We start from the raw sequence: 19,534 nt of genomic DNA, 5'->3' as shown, positions 1-19,534 counted from the left end.
ATTATAAATGTTTGTTTGTTAGACTGAGTGTAAAATTGAAATGTAAAGGATCCGCAGCAAGGTTAAACTAAACGAAACCAACTGATTAGTTCATTGCGAGTAAGTAAACATCTTTCGATCGAGAATGGTTTCGCCGAATCAGTGAACCTTTGGTACTTTCACTTTTGCCATTCGTTTGTGACGCTGTTTCCACGATTCGCGCCGTGTTCATCGCGTTTCAGTTCGACTAACAAAGTTTCAAATACTCATGATTTCGACTAATGATTTTCATTTTCACTTTTTTTTTTAAGTGAGATCAAGAATTTCATCCCCGTTCGAAACAAGGACTTTCCAAACATTCTAATTGAACGAAAGGCAACAACAGAAATACAAATTATCTAGTAATTATCAAGTAATTCTCTCTTTGTTGAGTCTTTAGACAAATGAAAAAGAAATTTTGCAAAAAATATAACATTCCGCGATCTATTTTAAAAACGAGCCCCCATCTTTCATAACTTTGGCGTAATACTAAATAAAAAGAGCCTAAATAAAATTTATCGAACATGTAAATTCTATTCACAATTTGATAAACTTTGGCAATATCGGAAAGAACCCGGACGTAACGTGAACTACCCCGATTGTGTTCGTCATTTTTACATCCACCTCGTTCCCTATCACACTAAACACACAAAACTCCGTGGAGTTCTTTTTATTTTATCTGTAAAATTCCACGGATATCTCATAAAGCGGCAATAACAGTAAATTTACCGAACGAAACAGGTCTCCGGCCGGCGAGACTAAAAATACGAAGGCACGGGGGGACCGATACCAAAGCGATCCACCGGCTAAATAAATCGTTATTAGAGAAAACTCACGGTAAACCGAGGAACTTATCTCTCGGCTAGATGCCAGCTTTTTCTTTTCCAGGCTGAGAGAGCCCTGTTTCAGGTAAGAAGCGAGATAAAGAGAACGGTCGGCGCTACAAGAGACAGAAAGAGAGAGAGAGAGAGAGAGAGAGAGAGATTTCGGCGGTAACGAGGCGCGGCAGGGATCTACGGGGATCCTACTTACTCGGAAGTCCTCCTTAATTCATGCCACGATGCCTTTTTCTGGTCGGGATCGTTCGCGGAAGGCTCGTCGATTCGGTAGTCCGACTAAGGATACCTCGTCATCACCAGTGGGACCTCAACGACAAAAACCTGAAACCTTGCCTAGTTTCTTCCCAAAACAAAAGAAGATCATCTTATTGTTAGTGAAATCCTCTCTGTTCTTTCCCACGTGTGTACGAATTAACTGCGTTGGCTTTAATTCGGGAAATAATGATTGAGTTCGTTGGAATATTCTTTCACGACTCGACGATGCAACTATCAATAAAGTTGATAGACACATCGATGAAAGTAGATAGGTAAGCAGATTGTAGAAGATTGAATCTATAATTTATAACAAGACAGTGAGAATTTATAATTCTACAATAGTATTGAATCTTGAATGTATAACAAGCGAATGATATCGTGTATATTTGACAAGTTACTAGCTCTTAAATGCACGCCTTATTATCTGTAATATTATTAGAGTGATATTGTTGTTTTAAGTAATAATATCGTTCAGTAACAACTGTATTATTTGTAACTTTCTCTTTTTTAAACGAATGATGGAGTTTACTACTTCTTAATCATTTCCATCCAGTGATATCACACCGACGAGTTTTCAAAAGAAAACGAAAACGACGAATTATTGTATGCGGTTCGGTCACTCGTTACGGTCCGCGCAACCATTTAAAGCCAGCGCAAGCGGTTAAACAATATTCGTGCGTAGCAAACTTCAAATTTAGTTTCGTCGAAGGATATTGTTCGCTGCAGGATCAAGAAGAAATATTCGTGTTACTTCCTCAGATCTAACGAAACCAAGAATCACTGCTCCGATCAAAGGAGATGAACAAGAAGGCACGCACACGAGCTGCCGGCGTTCGAATCTTATCTCATCGGCTCGGAGCCACGAGTCAGCTCTGGAAAGTTCACGTTGTTCACGGTGCTCCATCTCGAATCCCTCTCTCTCTCTCTTTCTCTCTCTTTCTCTCCTTTCTCAAGCAGATGGAAAGCCCGAAAGACGAGACGACGAGCTGGGCTCGAGAGAAAGAGTTCGCGCGCGCGGCGGAACCGGTAAGAACATCTCGAGCGTTTCGATCGTAACGCCTCTCGCGAACCTAACGACTCCGCATTCCGGCGAGAAAAATGTCGACCGGCGATATTCCTCCGCTGCCCTCCTGCGACGCCATCGCTCTCCGTTTCCTCGCGAAAAGGAAGCAACGAACTCGCGAAGAAAGAAGAAGAAGAAGAAGAAGGAGAAGAAGCGAAATAAGAGAACGACGAAGGGAAATAAGAGACAGAGGAGGAGTGTATGTGTGTATAAGTAGAAGAGGAAGCGACGCGTGAGCGCGAAGAAACGTGAAAGAACAGAGAGACGGGAAGACCCTCAAGCTGCTTCACACGTGGCGACAGTCGCGACGTATTCACGCGTGCGTACGTATTTATAGCGGCTGGTACATTGTCGGCGGCCTTTAAAAAAAGAACACCGGGCCTCGACAGGGAACCTCCGAGAGAAGGAAACCACGGCGAATCCCGCTCGATTCTGACGCCATCCGCGAAATCTTCTGAATCTGATGTTTCCATGTTTTCACTTCCCGTATGTATGTATGTATGTATGTATGTATGTATGTATGTTATTAATTGTAGTAGAATATTTGAAGTGCTTCCGGAGAAAAATTTATTTAGTTAGCAAAGTCGTTGTGTTGGTTGCATAATATTTCATAATATTAATTTCATTTCGTAACATAATATTAAATTTCATGGGTATAATGTGTAATAGATCAGAAAATTTACAAGCTACGAATTACAAATTGAAAATCGATACATAATGAACTGAGAAATAGAAACGACTTGCAATTTACAAAATTACGTTTGTATCGCTTGTTACACGAAAATTACGTACGAAGTTGTCGCGATACCAAATCGAAAAAGTCTCGGGATGACTATTTGTTTCAAAATTGGAAAAATTCGAATGACAGAGAATCTACGAAGAATATGTGAAAAATAAAAATCATCTCAGTGCTGAATATCTATTTTGCAAAAAAAAAAAAAAAAAGGAAGAGAGAACGTAAAAGAGTCTGTTTGTAAAAGAGGGTTTGAGGATTCGAGGAAGTCCGAAGTACGCGAATTTGAGAAACTTTGAAATGTATTGTGTTTAAATGTCGGATGTTTATAGACTCTTGCGGTTCGCCAGGTTGGTTTATTGTCGTTTGCGGTGCGACTGCGGGGGAGTGTGATGCAATGCGCGCTTTGATTAGGTGTTTGGAGCTGAGAATAAGAGCCTCGAGAGGACAGAAACTAATTAACCTTTTTAATTTAGAGTGGATGTAAAAATCTCGTTTTCAGAATTGCACCAAAATTGTCAATTACGTTTCGTGAAACTCCTCGTGTTAATCCTTCTCGAACTTACAAATTTCCCATCGCGGGAACGAAAGTTGTCATCAGTAATAGATAAAATCAATATTTCTTTCAATAGTTCAATCAGGCTAAATCAATTCAAGCCTCCAGAGATCCTCGAACTGAGACATCAAAAGTCAAACAATCGAGGGGCCCGATCAAAAACCAGTAATTCCAATAATCCACCAATAATTCACCGAGTTTGACAGTGGTTTCGTAACGAACAAGTAGCTACATAAGTGCAATCACCTCCGTGTATCTCAGCCAGTCACCGAGTTTATCGCGTTCGATCGTTTGCGGATCCCGGTTTTAAGTGCAAACGGGATCGTGACGTGTTTCATCGGCTGGGCCCCGGGGTCAGTCAATTAACGATATTTCCAGCGACCGTAAACAAGCCCCCCCCCTCTCTCTCTCTCTCTCTGAACTCTCCGCCACCCCCGAAATACTCACGCTTGCCGTCGACGCCGACTTTCCTCCCCCTTTTTCTTCGCGATTGCCTCTCCTCGTACGAAACAATGGCCGATTGTTCCGCGTTGTTTTCGCCGCGGCGCCGATTGTTTGGCAAACAAACGAGCCGAGTTTGCGGCTCATTGTTGCCCATCGGCCGTGGCACACGCCTGCTTTTTTCCTCCCGAATCCATCTTCTCCCTTTCTCTCCCCCTCTTTGACTTTCATCCCCTGTCGAACGCTGGCCGCGAGTAGCACGCGAAATAATTATATTGTCGCGCAATAATGTCCACGGGGGGGTTACGTCGAGTCGATTTACTCACGGTCCGATGGACTTCATTGCGGTTAGAAACGCCTCTCTCTCTCTCTCTCTCTCTCTCTCTCTTTCTTTTTTCTCTTCGGACAAGAAGCCGCGGACAAGTGAAAGGGTTAAAGAGTTGGAAAAGGGGCAACCGAACTGGTAACTGAACCTGGTGAGAGGGGGTCGTCGATCGAGCGAGCTGGAGGGTGAGCTGCGGTTTTGTTGACGCATCGACGACGATCGTTAACCATTCTCGAGCGACGATTAGGGCAAGCTTTTGTCCGAGCAAGGTGGAACCACGTTGCTGTTGGCACACGCACTTTCGATGGGACCGCGTCGAAGGGTGAAACAATGGTGATTACGTAGTGAGATTAGGCCCGACGTTTACACGCCTCGGTGAACGCTTTCTTCGACGAACGGGTAGCTTTCGAAAGTCAATAGAGTTGGGCGCTTTTCGAAGGAAAAATTCATTTTTTTCTTTTTTAAGTTCTCTTTTTCAGAATCGTCTGAACACTCTGATTTCTTCGTGCGGTCGACATTCTTCGTTATACAGAGTGTCCATGAAGTCTCTTTACAATTTCAAAAATTTATTACAAGGGAAAATGAAAAGACAGATAAGTGAAAATTATTACAAAATGAGACGTATATATTTAAGTCTTTTCTGCCTTATTTAATATAAAAGCAGAGGATCTAATTTAAAGCAGAGGATCACTGATGCCATTGCCACCATCTATGAGGATATGCTATAGTGAACATGGAAAGAAATCGAGTACCATCTTGATGTGCTTCGTGCAACTAATGGTGCCCATATAGAGGTATATTAAGATGCGACAGAGAAAAACTGAAAAATATACGTCTCATTTTGTAATAATTTCCACTTATCTGCTTTTTCATTTGCCTGTGTGATAAATTTTTGAAATTGTAAAGACACTTTACGGACGCATTCGCAGTTAGCAAGTCCTTTGATCTTTCGACTGATCGGAAATCGTCCCAGTCTGAGGACAACAGTTCCGTTACAGAGCCGGATGGAATCGCGTGCGTTTCCGCTTCGCTTGCCCCGAATCCACGAAAAAAGGGACCGCTCTGTGTCCACTCTTCCTTTTTTCTTCCTCGCGATGAAAACCGCGTTAACGGCCCCGAAGTTGGACTAAGCGCCTTCTTACGTTCCATTCTTTCTCTCTTTGGCCTGGAGCAATCGCTCGCCACACCGCAGAAACCGAAAGAGGAGGGAACAAAGACCGATCTGCGGTGGCGCGGCGCTGCGAACCCGCCCGATTTGCATACAACTCTCGGCGGAATCGTCGAAGCCAGCCGAACCTCGCACGCGAAATGTCTTTATAACGTCGGGCGCTGAGATTTTCCGCGTGATTCGTCCCTTTCACGAAATCATCCCTACGTACACATATCGCGTCGAGGGACTGCTCGCGGGAGACTGCTCGTTTTAATGGGCCCGAAACAATGACCCTTCGCTACGATCGTCTTCCACTTGGTTTCACGTTTTCTACTCGATGTTTACTCGATGAAAAGAGATCGCCATTGGTGGCAGCACGGTGTTTAATTGTCCCCCCTGGCAGGAGGAACAATTCGATTTGTTTGATTTCACAACGTTTTCTTTTTTTTTTTTTTCTTCTTCTTCTTTCTTTTTAATCCTTCAAAGGGTTGACGTGACGTTGCCGGGTCGGATTCGATTCTCGCCGAGGACCACCTTCGTTCGCGAGAATGGCACACGCCGGGATTAATTGTTTTGGTTGGAGCGATGGCCAGGAAAATCTATATATAGGGGTTGTAGAAAAATGAAATCGCGTTCACGCTTGAGCTGGCGCTTTCTGAAGATATTCGGAGGCGAGGAGGTTTGAAATAACTCGTTGAACTCGCCGGTTTCAGTGACACCGATTGTGTTTTGGTCGGTGCGTGGCTAAAGAAAGGGGTAGGTCGTTTCAGGGGTGGGTTTAAAATAATTCGTTGAACTGGCGGTTTTTGTTTTGATTTGTGGCTAGACAAAGGAGGGGATACATTTTTTTAGGCTCTCCGTTTGACAACGATGATTTCTTTTTTCCATTTCTTTTTTAGAAAGCTTAGCTTGTTTCTTTGCCGATCCGTAAATAAATCGTTGGACGTTCGTTTGAACAGTGAATGCAGAAGATAAGATATCCATTAAAATACTCCTTTATGCTAATGGAGGAAGGAGAAGTTCTTAAATACCAGTCTCTGGAGGCTCATTATAAATTCGAAGTATATGCTACTGTTGTTTCGGCCACTGACAGTTTTTTTTTTTTTTTTCTGTTAGCCACCGAGATCTTGATACCACGCTGCCAGTATCCCATTACGAAACACGAAAAAAACAGCCAACTCTTTACCGAACGATGTCTCAATTCAACTTCACGATATTCGCTGGCCTGTATCTATTCGAAGCAATTAACAGGAAGGGAAATAATTCTCGAAGAATAAACACGCGATAGATAATGAAATAAATAAATATATATCTCTCAGACTCTGAACCTCTTGCGCTGGAACGACGTTTTTTTGTTCCGAAATTGCAAATATTCACTCGGTTCTAAGTACATTGAAGTAAGCAGATAGTAAATTTATTACGTATCTCAATAATTTCTGTCCAGTGACGTCATGCCGACGAGTTCAAGAGAGAAAGGAAGCTACGAATTATTGTGTATACCGGGTTCGGTCACTCGTTACGGTCCGCAATCAGTTGCAAGTGGTTGTTAAATTTCGGCACCGTTTTACTCGTCGTGTTTTGGCGTTCCAAAACTTTCCACCCGATAAACCGGGCGACGCGCAACTTTTTCCACGCCGTCCCGCCAATTAAACGGAACCTTTCGATGTAACACTCGCGCGACTCCGTTAATAATCCGCGGATCGAGGAAAAGGACGAGGCGGGATCAAAGCCGAGCGCCGTGGACGTGTCTGGGAAAATACAGCGACGAGGGTGAAGCACGCCGGTGAATCACGATGATCTCTAGTTTGCCAAAGATAATTGCCGGTTGTCCATCGGCCGCGAGCATGATTCGAAACCCGAGCGGAGGCGAAACGAGGCACAAAACTTGTCCCGGTCGGAATTAAGAGATCCCGCGTTCATCCGCGGTTAATTTCTTCATCGTCTTACGGACGGCCGTCGTCTGTACCTCGCTTTTCATTCCTTTTCCCTCGTAAAAGTTCAGCGAGCTTCGCCACGCTCGTTGATTACGGAAGGTCGAAGGTTCTCTGGCACAAGAGAGATGGCACGAAATCCGTTCGAGAAGACGTCGCCGACCCGGATGACTTAATTGGTTTGATCTTTCGCTGGACGGGATTCGTTGAAGGGGAGAGATCCGAGTTTTAACGGGAGGATTTCGGGCTTTCCGTTCGGGCCAACGTTTTATGGGATTTAACTTATGGGAATCTATCGACGACTGAAGCATAAAATTTCCATCAGAAAACGTTAAAATGAAAAAAAAAAAAAAAATGGAGAAGCATTATATAAGTTGTACATTTTCTGGAAAATTACTTATAATTTTTGAAGTTCATTGTTGCATTGTTTCACGTCTGTAAAATTTCTAACCAAAATTATAAATGTGGTCAGTTTGTGGTGGTTCTAGCGTTAAGGGGATCGACCGATTTTTCCTTTCAACTCTTGGACAACGATTTGGCACTCGAACGATGACGGTTCGCTGATTTTTCTATTTCTGTCAAGTTGCTCTAACGAACCAGTTAAAAACAACAGAATAAATGAAAAGAGGCAACAATCGATCTAAATGAAGGTAACGATCGAAATCGAAAAGAAAGACTGCAAAACGAGCAAAGTGAAAGAATTAATTTCGGCTGAGTCAGGAGGGTTCTGCATGTAAATTTATTACGTTTTCAGTATGGGTCTGTCGAAAGGGGAGTTTGTCAGTCTTGTCTTCATTAGCTTCATCAACTCTGATGAGATTAGGTGAGTTTAAAATTGTCCCACTTTTTTTTTTTTTTTTTTGAAAGTTAATGCATGGTGGGATATTTTTAATGAATTTCATTTAAAACGTTATTTATGCCCCGCTCTGTAACAAAGAATTTATTTAAATATTACTTTTCTTCATTTTAAGAACTATTTTACGTTTAATAATTGAAATAAACGACGTTCCTTTTCTTTTACTTTTGTTATATTAAAAAAAAAATTCCATGCAGGTAAAGTTTCTTTTTCTTCAAAATTGCGTGCTCCTAAGGGTTAAAAGAAGCGCACGACAGAAACACCGTGCCGAGACATCGAGCGCAAATTACCCTTTCGCCGCATTAATGAGTAAATTAGCGAATTAATGAGTAATTTAGCGTTCGATTTCCTCCCCCCCCCCCTCCTCCCCCTCCGTCCTTCACCTTCCTCCCTTTCGTTCGAATAAAATCGTCATTCGTATAAATCGGAACGCGAAAAGGCGAGAGGGCGACAGGGGAGAGGAAAACGTGGAAACAGAGAGGGAGAAAAGAGGATGGAACGCGCAAAAATAAATACAGAAACCGGTGTGCGTGGATGGTGATTCTTATAGTGCGCAGTTGCAGCTGCCGATGGTCGCGAAGAGAGAGAGAGAGAGAGAGAGAGAGAGAGAGACTTTTGCGATCGCTTTTGCCCATGCAGTCGAAGAGTTTAACAACCAGTAATTGTCCGGCCTGGCCTGTCCGAGCCGTAAAATCCGAGCGAGAGCAAACAACCCGTCGTCTCGCGATCTCTCGCAGGGACGGCTCGCGGCGCTTTGACGCCCGCCGGATGAACTTTTGCCTATCCTAAACGTCACCGAGGGGAAGATGAAACTTTTGCCCTCCTCTCGTTCTTATCCTTCTCTCCAAGGATCGTCACGATCGTGTACCTAAGTGAGCTCTACCGAGAGCGAGAAAGAAATCGGCACGGAGTGTATTAGTGGAGTATCGATTAATGCGTCTTGGATCTCAGTTTTACGGCGATCCGAGGTTTCTCGAGGTCGAAATTCAAAACATTTCCAGACTGTGGCATCAATACTCGCGATATCTATCGCAAGTTTCAAAAGTGAAACATGTGAGTTCGATTAGAAAGATAGGCAGATCCCATATCACTGTTGATACTCGAAAATTTCTAGAACTTTCTCTCGGAGGTAGAACGTAAAATGGAATGATTTTCCAATGAAGCAAGCTTTAAATAGTCACTGTCGTTAAAAAAAGAAAAAAAAAAAAAACATGGTTATCATTAAGAATAAATAAGACGAACATTGGTTGGGACATACCTGTGTACTTACAAAATGTTAAGAGACTAATGACTGAAGCAAAACTTTAACCTCTTGCGCTGGCAACTGATTGCGGACCATAACGAGTGACCAAAACCGTATACAATAATTCGTCGCTTTCTTTTTGAACTCGTTGGTATGATATCACTGGATAGAAATTATCGACAAGTAATAAATTTATTATTTGTTTCGCCTATTTTGTTTCACTTAAATATACTTGAAACTGAGAGAATGTATATGTATATATGTATATAAAAATGTATATCATTACGAATAAATAAGACGAAAATTGTTAACAGGTAAAATTTAACCAGTGGTCTTACAAAATTTAAGAGGCTAATATTGGAGAGGCAAAAACGGACGAAGCAATCACATTCAATAGCACATTTTCATTAGACCGTTCTAACGTGCATACCTAATAAACGCTTGATAAATACAAAAAACGTGCAGCTCGCAACGGATCATAAATCTTCCATCAAACATTGCTTAATTACACCATCGCTTGCCTCGGTATTTACCGCTTTGTACGATCGATTACTCATCTCTGATCACCCTGGTCTCACAAATTCATCGAACACAACCCGATCGGTTCGTTAATTATCGTCCACTGAAATTTTCAATGAATCATCGTGTCCAACGACGCGTTCGATTTTCACTCGTCGAGCAGAAAGTATCACGAAAGTACTTAAACACCTTTTCTCGGAGAAATCTTTCGTGAACGTAGTATTTTTTTTTTTTTTTAGGATTATTTTAGATTATTCGCTTGGTATATACAGCGAGAGCCAAGAAAGAATTTCGTAAATAATTTTAACGTTTAACACGAAATATAATGACCGATAAATGATCGCACGCGTGATAACAGGAGAAGAGAGGAAACGAGATGAAAGGATTATTACGAGAGTGAGTATAAACAAAAAGAAGAGGAAGAAGGATCGAGGGAAAGAAACGAGTTGGCGAGACGTGATCGATCTTTCGAGCGTATCCGAGAGCATGTACGAACGAGTTTACCTGTTACCTACCACATGTTAATCGCCGCGTTGCGTCGCGGACTTTCCTCGCCCTCTTTTGCACGCCACGCGAGTACACACGCGAGCGTGTGACGCGCTGGTCGATTCTGGCTTGTCTCCGCAGGAATATCGACGCCTCGATAATTAACGAACATGAACGCTGATAGATTTGTCTAACGATTATCTTAAACGACGACGATTATCGAAAGAGAAAGCACGTGAGTTGAATCAAGTATCACAAGAACAGTGAAAAAAGTCTTACACAGTGATTTCATTCAGTGTGTTTGTCAGGATATTTGATATAATAATAATGGTGACATAATGGTCTTGTTTGAAATTTAATCGAATGGTGATTCAATGATGGGGGAAGTTTTACAATCTGATCTTTTGTGGGAGAAGTTGTAACTAAAGTTTCAAATGAAAAAAAGAGAGGAGGGACGAAAGTAAATATACGAAATCTGTTTCATTAGGTTTACGATTTTGTTAGATTTCGTAACATTTCTTTAGAAATATCGAGCGAATTGTTAAATTTTCAATTTCAAATTTAAGTTAAATTTAACAATGTAGATCAAGAATTTTACCCATCAAATGTAAAAGGTATCCAAAGACCAGTTTAATAAACTTTCACGAAAGTAAATTGCGACGACAACTGCAGGACCAAAGCAGAATCCGCGCCCCTGTTTTTACGATTCTCCAGTACTTTCAGCACTCGTTTGCTTTCGAAGCCCAACGGAATCACCAGCGAAGTGATATCTCGCCGCGGAATTCTAAAATAAGCCGCGCGAAAGCTTCCAAAGCTCTGGTTTGCAGGAGCTTTTCAACGCTGCGCAGCAGTTCATAAACTACGCGGCGTCGACGCGATGACTTCATCCACGCGCCGCGGTGCATTCCATCGTCGATAGAACGAGAACGAACAAACGAACACACGTTCGCCCCGTGTTCCCAGGGATATAAGGAAACGATCGTGTCTAAACACTGGTCACGATTAGACGATCCGGAGAAGGGAGAGAAACGAGAGACCGAAGGGTAGCGTGAACAAAACGATCATCACGAACCGTAAGTCATTCAAAAAATCGATCTGATCGAATCAATGAACACGACTGTGCGTTTCATTTCATTTGTATAGAATGTACGATACAACACAACGATTTTTTATAGTTTTATATAATATAATACGACAGTGTATAATACAATACTCTATAACGTTTCTAAAGATTTCGCTAGACTGTCACGGATCGTGTTGGTAAAACTTGAAATCAATCTGGAAAATATTCACTCCGATATAAGATATACAAGATACTTATCTTAGTATCACAAGATTAAAATATTGTAATTTTAATATTGCGAATATTTTAATATTTAAGACAATCTTAATATTTTAATATTTTAATATTTAATATTTCAATGTTTACAATATTTTAATATTTTAATTTTTATTATTTCAATATTTACAATATTTTAATATTTTAATTTTTAATATTTCAATATTTACAATATTTTAATATTTTAATATTTCAATATTTACGATATGTTAATATTTTAATTTTTAATATTTCAAATATTACAATACTTTAATATTATGTAAATATTCAATATACAGAGTGTCTCAAATTTAAATGTCAAAATTTGTAGAAGATAAATTCAGAGAAGAGATTTGCTCTAGAGGAAAGAAACAGAAAAAAAATTTCGTTTCCTCCTGAAAGATTTTCTTTCTTGGTTTATCAATTCCTCACACAGCCCCGGAAGTTTCGACATTTAAACTGGAGACATCCTGTACCTTGCAGAGATCACCAAAACGCTGAAACATTAAAAATATTACTTTTTTACGTTTCATCTCTTCATCTCCTTTTCTCTCTTCTCCCCTCTTCTCTTCCCTTGCACTTATTTCCATGTCTTTTCATCTTCCCTTCCTTCTCTTTTTTCGCATCCTCGTGCCTCTTGTATTTACTTTTGCTTTTTATTTTTTTCATCTCTTTCTCCCTCCTTCGCCGTCTCGCGCGCGCGCGCGTTGGTACACCAAGGAAACGTGACGAGTCTTGCAAACCGGAATGATATCGAGAGGGACGGGGAAATTAATGAGTTTTTATTGGGAGCCCGAACCATTCTTCGCCGTGCATCGTATTATGGATGCAAATAGGATGTAATTTCATTAAAGGGACGTTACTTCGAATTACTTACAGCCGCGCGTCCATTGGGGCCTTCCCTCTCCCTGCTTCTCGTCGTACCCCTTTCTTGTTATGCCCCCTCGACGCAGCATTACGCCGCTCGTAATACAGTTATTTGCGATTTTAGCGGCCGCCACGATGAGAATTATAATGTCCCTGAGAGATTGATACGGTCCACTTTCAGCATCTGGTTATGCTGGCAGCGTGCACTTGACAGGGTCGTTGAATTATCGATTTTTGTATCATGTGTATCGCGATGCGAGGTCTTTTTTGATTTCGTTTCTCCGAGTATACAATTTGCAAGTGCAGTTTTTATACCAATCGTTTTAATCGATTCTGTGAACTAGCGAATCTCTTCTTTCTCTCTTCTTTTTTTTTTTTTTTTTTTTCTCAAGGATGCATTCTACGAGCAATTAATTTTGTTAATCTTGTTTCTTGCTTTGGACAGATTCGTGGACAATCGATGAAATTAATTTTTTCCCGAGAATCGGATTAGAATTTTCGATATTAAAACGATGCCAACTGGAGTCGTTGGCAATTTTCCTTTTTAACTATAGTTTTTCACCTCGCGATGAACGAAGGACAAGTTGCAGAATTTTTGTTGTCTAGCAATCGACGATATTGTATCCTTTCCACTCTTATTCGAACTTTACTTCCAAGGGATAAACTTACTTCGTTTCATTCAGAGATAAAAAGCACGCCAGTTTAGTTCGTCGAATCAATTAGATTTCTTCATATTCACTTAAAATTCAATATTATCGAGACGTAGTATACATACTTCTGACAACTGACAATCGTCTCAGTTCGACCTACTCTTTCTACTTCACCCATGTCGAGATCTAGGGAAACCTTCAACGAAGAGAACGAAACGTGGGAGGAGAGTTGCCCGTGATGTTTGCTGGCAACGCCACGATGTGCGTGCCGCGTTATGCGTCATTATCGGACAACGAACGCAATGAAATGAGAGAACTGGTTCTCCCGTGTTATGTCCATCCATCTGTACGATTGCCCGCCAGCATCGCCGATTCCTATTCGTTGCGGGACCGAGCCATTTTCTTCCTTCTCTTTTGTCACCTTCACGCGTCTCTTCAACCCTTTTGTCACGGACACGATACTGTTATCCTCTGAACTATCTCTTAAATAAATTCCATGCGTGAATGCTTTTGCTTTTTTAAAAATTTCGGGCGTGTTAGAATTTCATAACAAGTAATAATAATAATAATAATAATATTTGATTAAGTAAATATTCGCGTTCTTGATTAAATAAATATTTTATGCATATTTAACTTGATTGTAATTATACTGATTGTAATTATTTCACAGAGAATGTTCGAGTAGAAGCGTGTTCCCCATTCTAAATAAATTGAACAAAATTATAATTAAATTACCCAGAATGTTTCACGATATGGATACATTACGACGAGTCAATATTGCGAAGAAAAATGTTTCAATGAAAATGGTTTGATTCGAGTTACTTTCTCTGTAAATCTTTTTTTTTTCTTTACCACCACAATTTGACGCCGAGTCGATCATTTTCCAGTAAAAAATTTCTAGAGTTGGTCACTAACAATTTTTTTTAATAATTTCTTCTCGAAAACAGCAAGGCTTGAGAAATATCTACGTAACACGATTTGAATTTCGGCTGAAAGTCCAAACGTAGAACATCTTCATCGAGTGATGGCCAGGAACGACGAGTAATTTAATAAAGCAGTAAAAAGATTAACATTCGATAACTCCTGTCTCCGGATAAAACAAAGATCCCCCGTATACACGGATTCAGGAATCTTTGCTCGCTTTATTACGACTATCGTAACTCGACGCGCTGGATTTTTCGAATATTACGTTGTATCTCGTACCGATGCGTTCCAGGACCAGTTATCTCGGCCGATAATTGCGCCGGATATTTATGACGTTGCCAGGATGAATCCTTTCGTGCGGTGAAAACAATGTGGATAAAAGCCGAAGGAATTTTACGCGCGCAATGAAGAAATAATCGAGGCTCTGTCCAGCGTAATTGCGATTATTACGAGTAAAAACTGGCGCATGTTATTAATTTATAACGAGCGTGGAGCGTTGTGAAAGTCGGCGCGGATAATTTCCGCCTCCTTAAATGGACTTATCAACTGGAGATAATGAGATGGTTCGGGCGTAATGTTCCATCAAGGTGTGTATACGAAATGTATTTTCGACAAGAGGCTAGCCATCTTTCTAATTTGTAAATTGTCTTTCTTACGCAATTCTTTATCAACACTATTTTTAGACTGTATTATACTGTTTAGGGGGTCACTTGAATTTTCGAATCGCGGAGATCAAAGTTACAACATCCAGAGTTTTTATACTATATATTGCATTCTCGCGCTTTTTATCGATAGAATGGAAAATTATGTACACGTCGATGTACACGTCGTTGACACAAAGCGTGTCTTGATTCGTTTCAGAATTCATTTTATTCCTCCTTTTGTTTCGCGAACTGTGAATTATTTTCCTCACCGTAAAAGGTGATCTGTGTGGAAAATTCAAATTGGGAAACGTATAACTCGACGAGTTGAGGAATTATTTTTCTTCTCATTAACGAAGACTAAGTAATATATTCGTGTGGAAAATTCAGATCAGAAAATATATAATTTCACAAACTATGAATTACCATTTTTCTTTTCATTAATAAAAACAAGGTAATCTGTCATTCGTGTGGAAAATTCAGATCAGAAAATATATAATTTCACAAACTATGAATTACCAGTTTTCTTTTCTTTAATAAAAACAAGGTAATCTGTCATTCGTGTGGAAAATTCAGATCAGAAAATATATAATTTCACAAACTATGAATTACCAGTTTTCTTTTCTTTAATAAAAACAAGGTAATCTGTCATTCGTGTGGAAAATTCAGATCAGAAAATATATAATTTCACAAACTATGAATTACCAGTTTTCTTTTCATGAATAAAAACAATTCAGATTAGAGAGTATGTAATAAAGCTACATTTTACCTCTGTTACTCGATTACTTTAACATCTCGTGATACCTGTTATCCGAATAACAGAATACAGTCCCAAAATTCGCCAATATTCTAAGATCCTAAGGCAAATTCACACGAATTCTCCCACGTTGAATTCTATCCCGATAGAAGCACGGTTGCCCGACAAAGTTCATCCTGTTCACGTTTTCTCGCCGGAATTTCCCGGATATTCGTGCAGCTAGATACAAGAGGGAAGAACGTCTGGTTCGTAGCCCGACGGAGGAGAGAGGGCCCAGGTATGCGCACCGACCACGCTGCCCCATTCATCGTTTTTTCTTATTCCTTCCACCGGCCGAGAGTTTCACCGAACCGGCAGGGACCGTCCCGAGTCCGTTGGCCACCAAAACGCCTAATTCCTAATTCCTATTCTCGCCGTTGCTCTCTTGCTCACTCGGATCGGAAAGTCTCGTTCCAAAAATGGACACACAACGTTTGCTTTCTCGAATTCGAAGCCGACGCACACATAGAAGGAGAGAGAGAGAGAGAAATATCTCTATTATTGTCATGGAGATGGCGGGGAAGAATGGCCGCCGAGGACGTTCACGAAGGGAAAACGACGCAGTTGTGCCTGCAGCTTTTGAAAACGCGCAACGTGACGAGAAGGAAATTATTCCGGTGATCTGCATTTCCGTGAAAGAAAAACGAAGTTCTGCCGTCGGTTTTAGCCGTTAATGACACGGCTTCGTTCGTGAAGGATTCGCGGAGTTTGAGGAAAATTTACGGGTTTCAAAGGTGTAAGTTAGATTGCGGAATGTTTGGCACTGAGAGTTGGAACATCGTGAAATTAAATAGGTTAAACATTAGACGAAATAGTTGAGGATAATTTGCATTAGCAACCTCCATTGTTGAAACATTCTATTGCGCTTCAACCTCTTGCGCTAGTAACTAGTTCGCAGACCGTAACGAGTGACCAAACCGTATACAATAATTCGTCTTCTTTTTGAATTCATCGGTATATCGTTGGATAGAAATTACTAAGAAGTAATAAATTTATTATCTGCTTTTGCATGGGTTATGTTTCAATGTAATTTCGTACTTGCGTACTTGAAACTGAGAAAATATTGCAACTTTGGGCCAAATATTCTCGACGTGCGTACGTCATTCCAGTGCAAGAGATTAAATCCTTGAATCGACTTTCAGTCGAAGTGAAGACACGATTCACAATCGTGTCGAATAACAGAAGAAACGATTTTTCCAAGAAAGCACGAGCAAGAATTCATACGATAATAAAATCATCCCTTAAATTATCGCGTCACGTACAAAGTTGGCAATCTCCTTGTTCCGAAGATTAATATCACTGGCTCAATCTTCATTAGCGAATCTCTAAATATGTATAATCGTTTGAACCTTCATAACACTGCGAATACAGAAATATATCGACCTTAGTTCTTTCTTAAGATGAACGTAAATTCCAATTAAAAAAAAAAAAAAAAAGAAACAAAACAATTATCAGCTGTTTCTTACATCTGTACCGCGTACTCCCCAATAATAACAGAGACTTCGACTAAAAACTCACCCTGTCTGCCAAAAAGGGCGATCCTCACATCTTCAACCGCGCAGTTATGCCAACTGTAGAAGCGTGCGATGGGAGAACCGGAAGCCGTGTCCTCCCCCGTTCACGATAATCGGCGGCAATCGAGTCGAACGTGGAAATCGACGGCCGATCTACGAATCACGTGGCGCAACATCGAACGTCTTCATCGTCACGGGAACGTGCATCAACGGGGAATCAACCGATTCTCTGTTCCTTCTTCCTCCTCGGCCCTCAGACTCGACTCGACTCGACTCTTCGTGTCTCTCGGTCGTATCCTCGGCCCTTTCTACGTCTCGCTTACGTCTTGCTCCTTCTGCGGCCAACGACTCACGTCCGAGCAATCAGGTATGATTGGCTGGATCCACGCTTTCGCACTAACCACTTTATCAAAGCGCCCGTTCTAAATAAACCTGCATTTGATTACAGCCCCGTGCCACCTTGTCGTTATCGTCCCTTATACCATCTCCTGCCTTCGCACCTTCCGATCGAGTCGTTTCACTTCACCGGCTGAAGAATTATCTCGTCGTTTATCCAGCTGCAACCGATCATCGGCCGATCGTCTCGCGCGCGCGCCCGCGCGGAGAAACAAACCGGTCGGGCCCACACCGCAAAGGATTCCCTGCTTCTCCTCTCGGATCACCGATCACCTGTGTGATTTACCGAATCGACAACACACGAATCGTCTCGTGAAACTTTCTTTCTTTTCTTCTCCCTTTTGCTTCAGTTTGGAATTAGAAAAGCGTAAAAAGTTCGCGATCCGGTTGATGGAGACTATCGAATTTATTTACGAGTCAACGCGATCGAACTTCGGTTTCTTTCCCTTTCCAAAGGAGGCTTCAAGCTTGTCGCTTCGCGATCAATTGCGAAGAGTCTGGAATTTGAAACGTGGTGGCTTGGCTTGGAAACGTTTGGAGGATTTGCACGTTGCACGAGCAACGTCACCGGCTATTAACAAGCCAGACGATCGCGTCGGCCGATCCACGACATGACAGGTCCGCCAGACTGACAGACTCTCTCTCTCTCTCTCTCTCTCTCTCTCTCTCTCTCTCTCTCTCTCTCGGTTCCTCCCCGCGGAACGGTCTCTCTGCCTCCGAACACTTTCCACCTTCGCCAATCAGCTCTGACGAGACCTATCCTCCTCCGAATCTCTCCTTCTGCTCGCTCTTCCTTCACCTCGCACTCATCCTCGAATCATCTCCTTCCCAGTGTGGATTTTCCCTCGCGCGTACTCTAGACTACGATCCATGCGACTGTGTTCTCCCAAATCTTGCTCTCTGGCCGTGAATCGACATATAAATTTCCCATTTACGTACACTACTCGACGACACACAGTGACAAACAGTGGCAAAACGTGTGAAAAACTCGCGGCACACGTCACGTTCTTCCTCTTCTTCTGGTACTTTCGAACCTCCGTTTCAAAGATCCTGATCGGTTGTGGAGCAAAACCTTGGCGCGCGCGCGCGCGCGCGATCGATCGAATCCTGGACAGCGTGGAACTGGTAAGGACTCTGGCCGGTGCTGGTCTTACATTCCCTGGCAATTGTCTGGCCGTGGCGGTGCACGAGAGGAGCACACGACACGACGCTTGGATCGAAATAGTGTTCGTAGTGTTGGCTTGAAGCGCGTCGGAACACAACTGAAGCGGTAGGACCACCCAGTCGGTCGAGGGCCCCTGCCCCGTCCGGATACAGTTCCCCGAGTATACCGTGCAAGCTCTCCCACTACCGCCTTCTGCCTCCTCTCCGCCACGCTATACTCCCTGATTGAGCTGGACTCTAGCAGGTGCCTCAATGTCTTACTCCGGGGATGGAAGATTGCTTTGGCAAAGGGAGAAAGGAAAGAAGGAAGGAAGGAAGGAAGGAAGGAAGGATGGTAGACTATCTCCGAGGAGGATTGTGTCTGATGCCTGATTGGAGAGGGTGGCAGCAAGGTGGACGCCAGTGATGGAGAAACTCGGTATTTATTAAGGGGTTCCAGCCTGCGTCCTCGTTTATCCAGCGTGTACCGATTAGATTCGACAAAGGGCAGCGTGGTTTGTCCTCCGAGTTGATGAAAATTCAGATAGTCGGTTGGAGACTTAGGAAAGTACAGATCGTCGGTTGGAGACTTAGGAAATTACGAACTTGCGAATGAAGATCGAGCAAGTTGAAAATTCTGTCGAGTAATATAATGATAAATTGGAGTTTCAATTGCGTGTTTGCAGTTGTTGTTGTCAATAGCACGGGATGATAATTATTTATTAAAAGAACTTACGAGTGGGAGGAATTCTATCGAATAATTCAAATTGGTGTTTCATGCTGTTTGAAGTTGTTGTTGTTAACAGCATATATAATGTGTTATAATGATTATTGTTGACAGCATAGTTTGTTGTGTTAGTTTTCGTTTCA

The 19,534-nt window shown here is 41.8% G+C and overlaps 1 protein-coding gene across 2 annotated transcripts in view; it reads right to left on the bottom strand.

Moving 5' to 3' along the window:
* LOC122533928 (transcriptional activator cubitus interruptus) overlaps window positions 1–19,534 on the bottom strand; it is a 161,265-nt gene that overhangs the window by 58,682 nt on the left and 83,049 nt on the right. Inside the window, exon 1 of one of the 2 annotated variants that reach the window (XM_043664098.1) lies at window positions 17,130–17,874. The exons of the other annotated variant lie outside the window; for it this stretch is intronic. The gene's annotated coding sequence lies outside the window, so the exon portion shown is untranslated. Of the gene's footprint in view, window positions 1–17,129; window positions 17,875–19,534 lie in introns of those variants that run through there. 2 annotated transcript variants of the gene reach the window in all.

The sequence above is a fragment of the Frieseomelitta varia genome, unplaced genomic scaffold (assembly GCF_011392965.1).
Source record: "Frieseomelitta varia isolate USP_RPSP 00005682 unplaced genomic scaffold, Fvar_1.2 scaffold_562, whole genome shotgun sequence".
Taxonomy (NCBI): domain Eukaryota; kingdom Metazoa; phylum Arthropoda; class Insecta; order Hymenoptera; family Apidae; genus Frieseomelitta; species Frieseomelitta varia.
The sequence above is the reverse complement of the archived record's forward strand: the minus strand, read 5'-3'. Positions and strand labels throughout refer to the sequence as shown.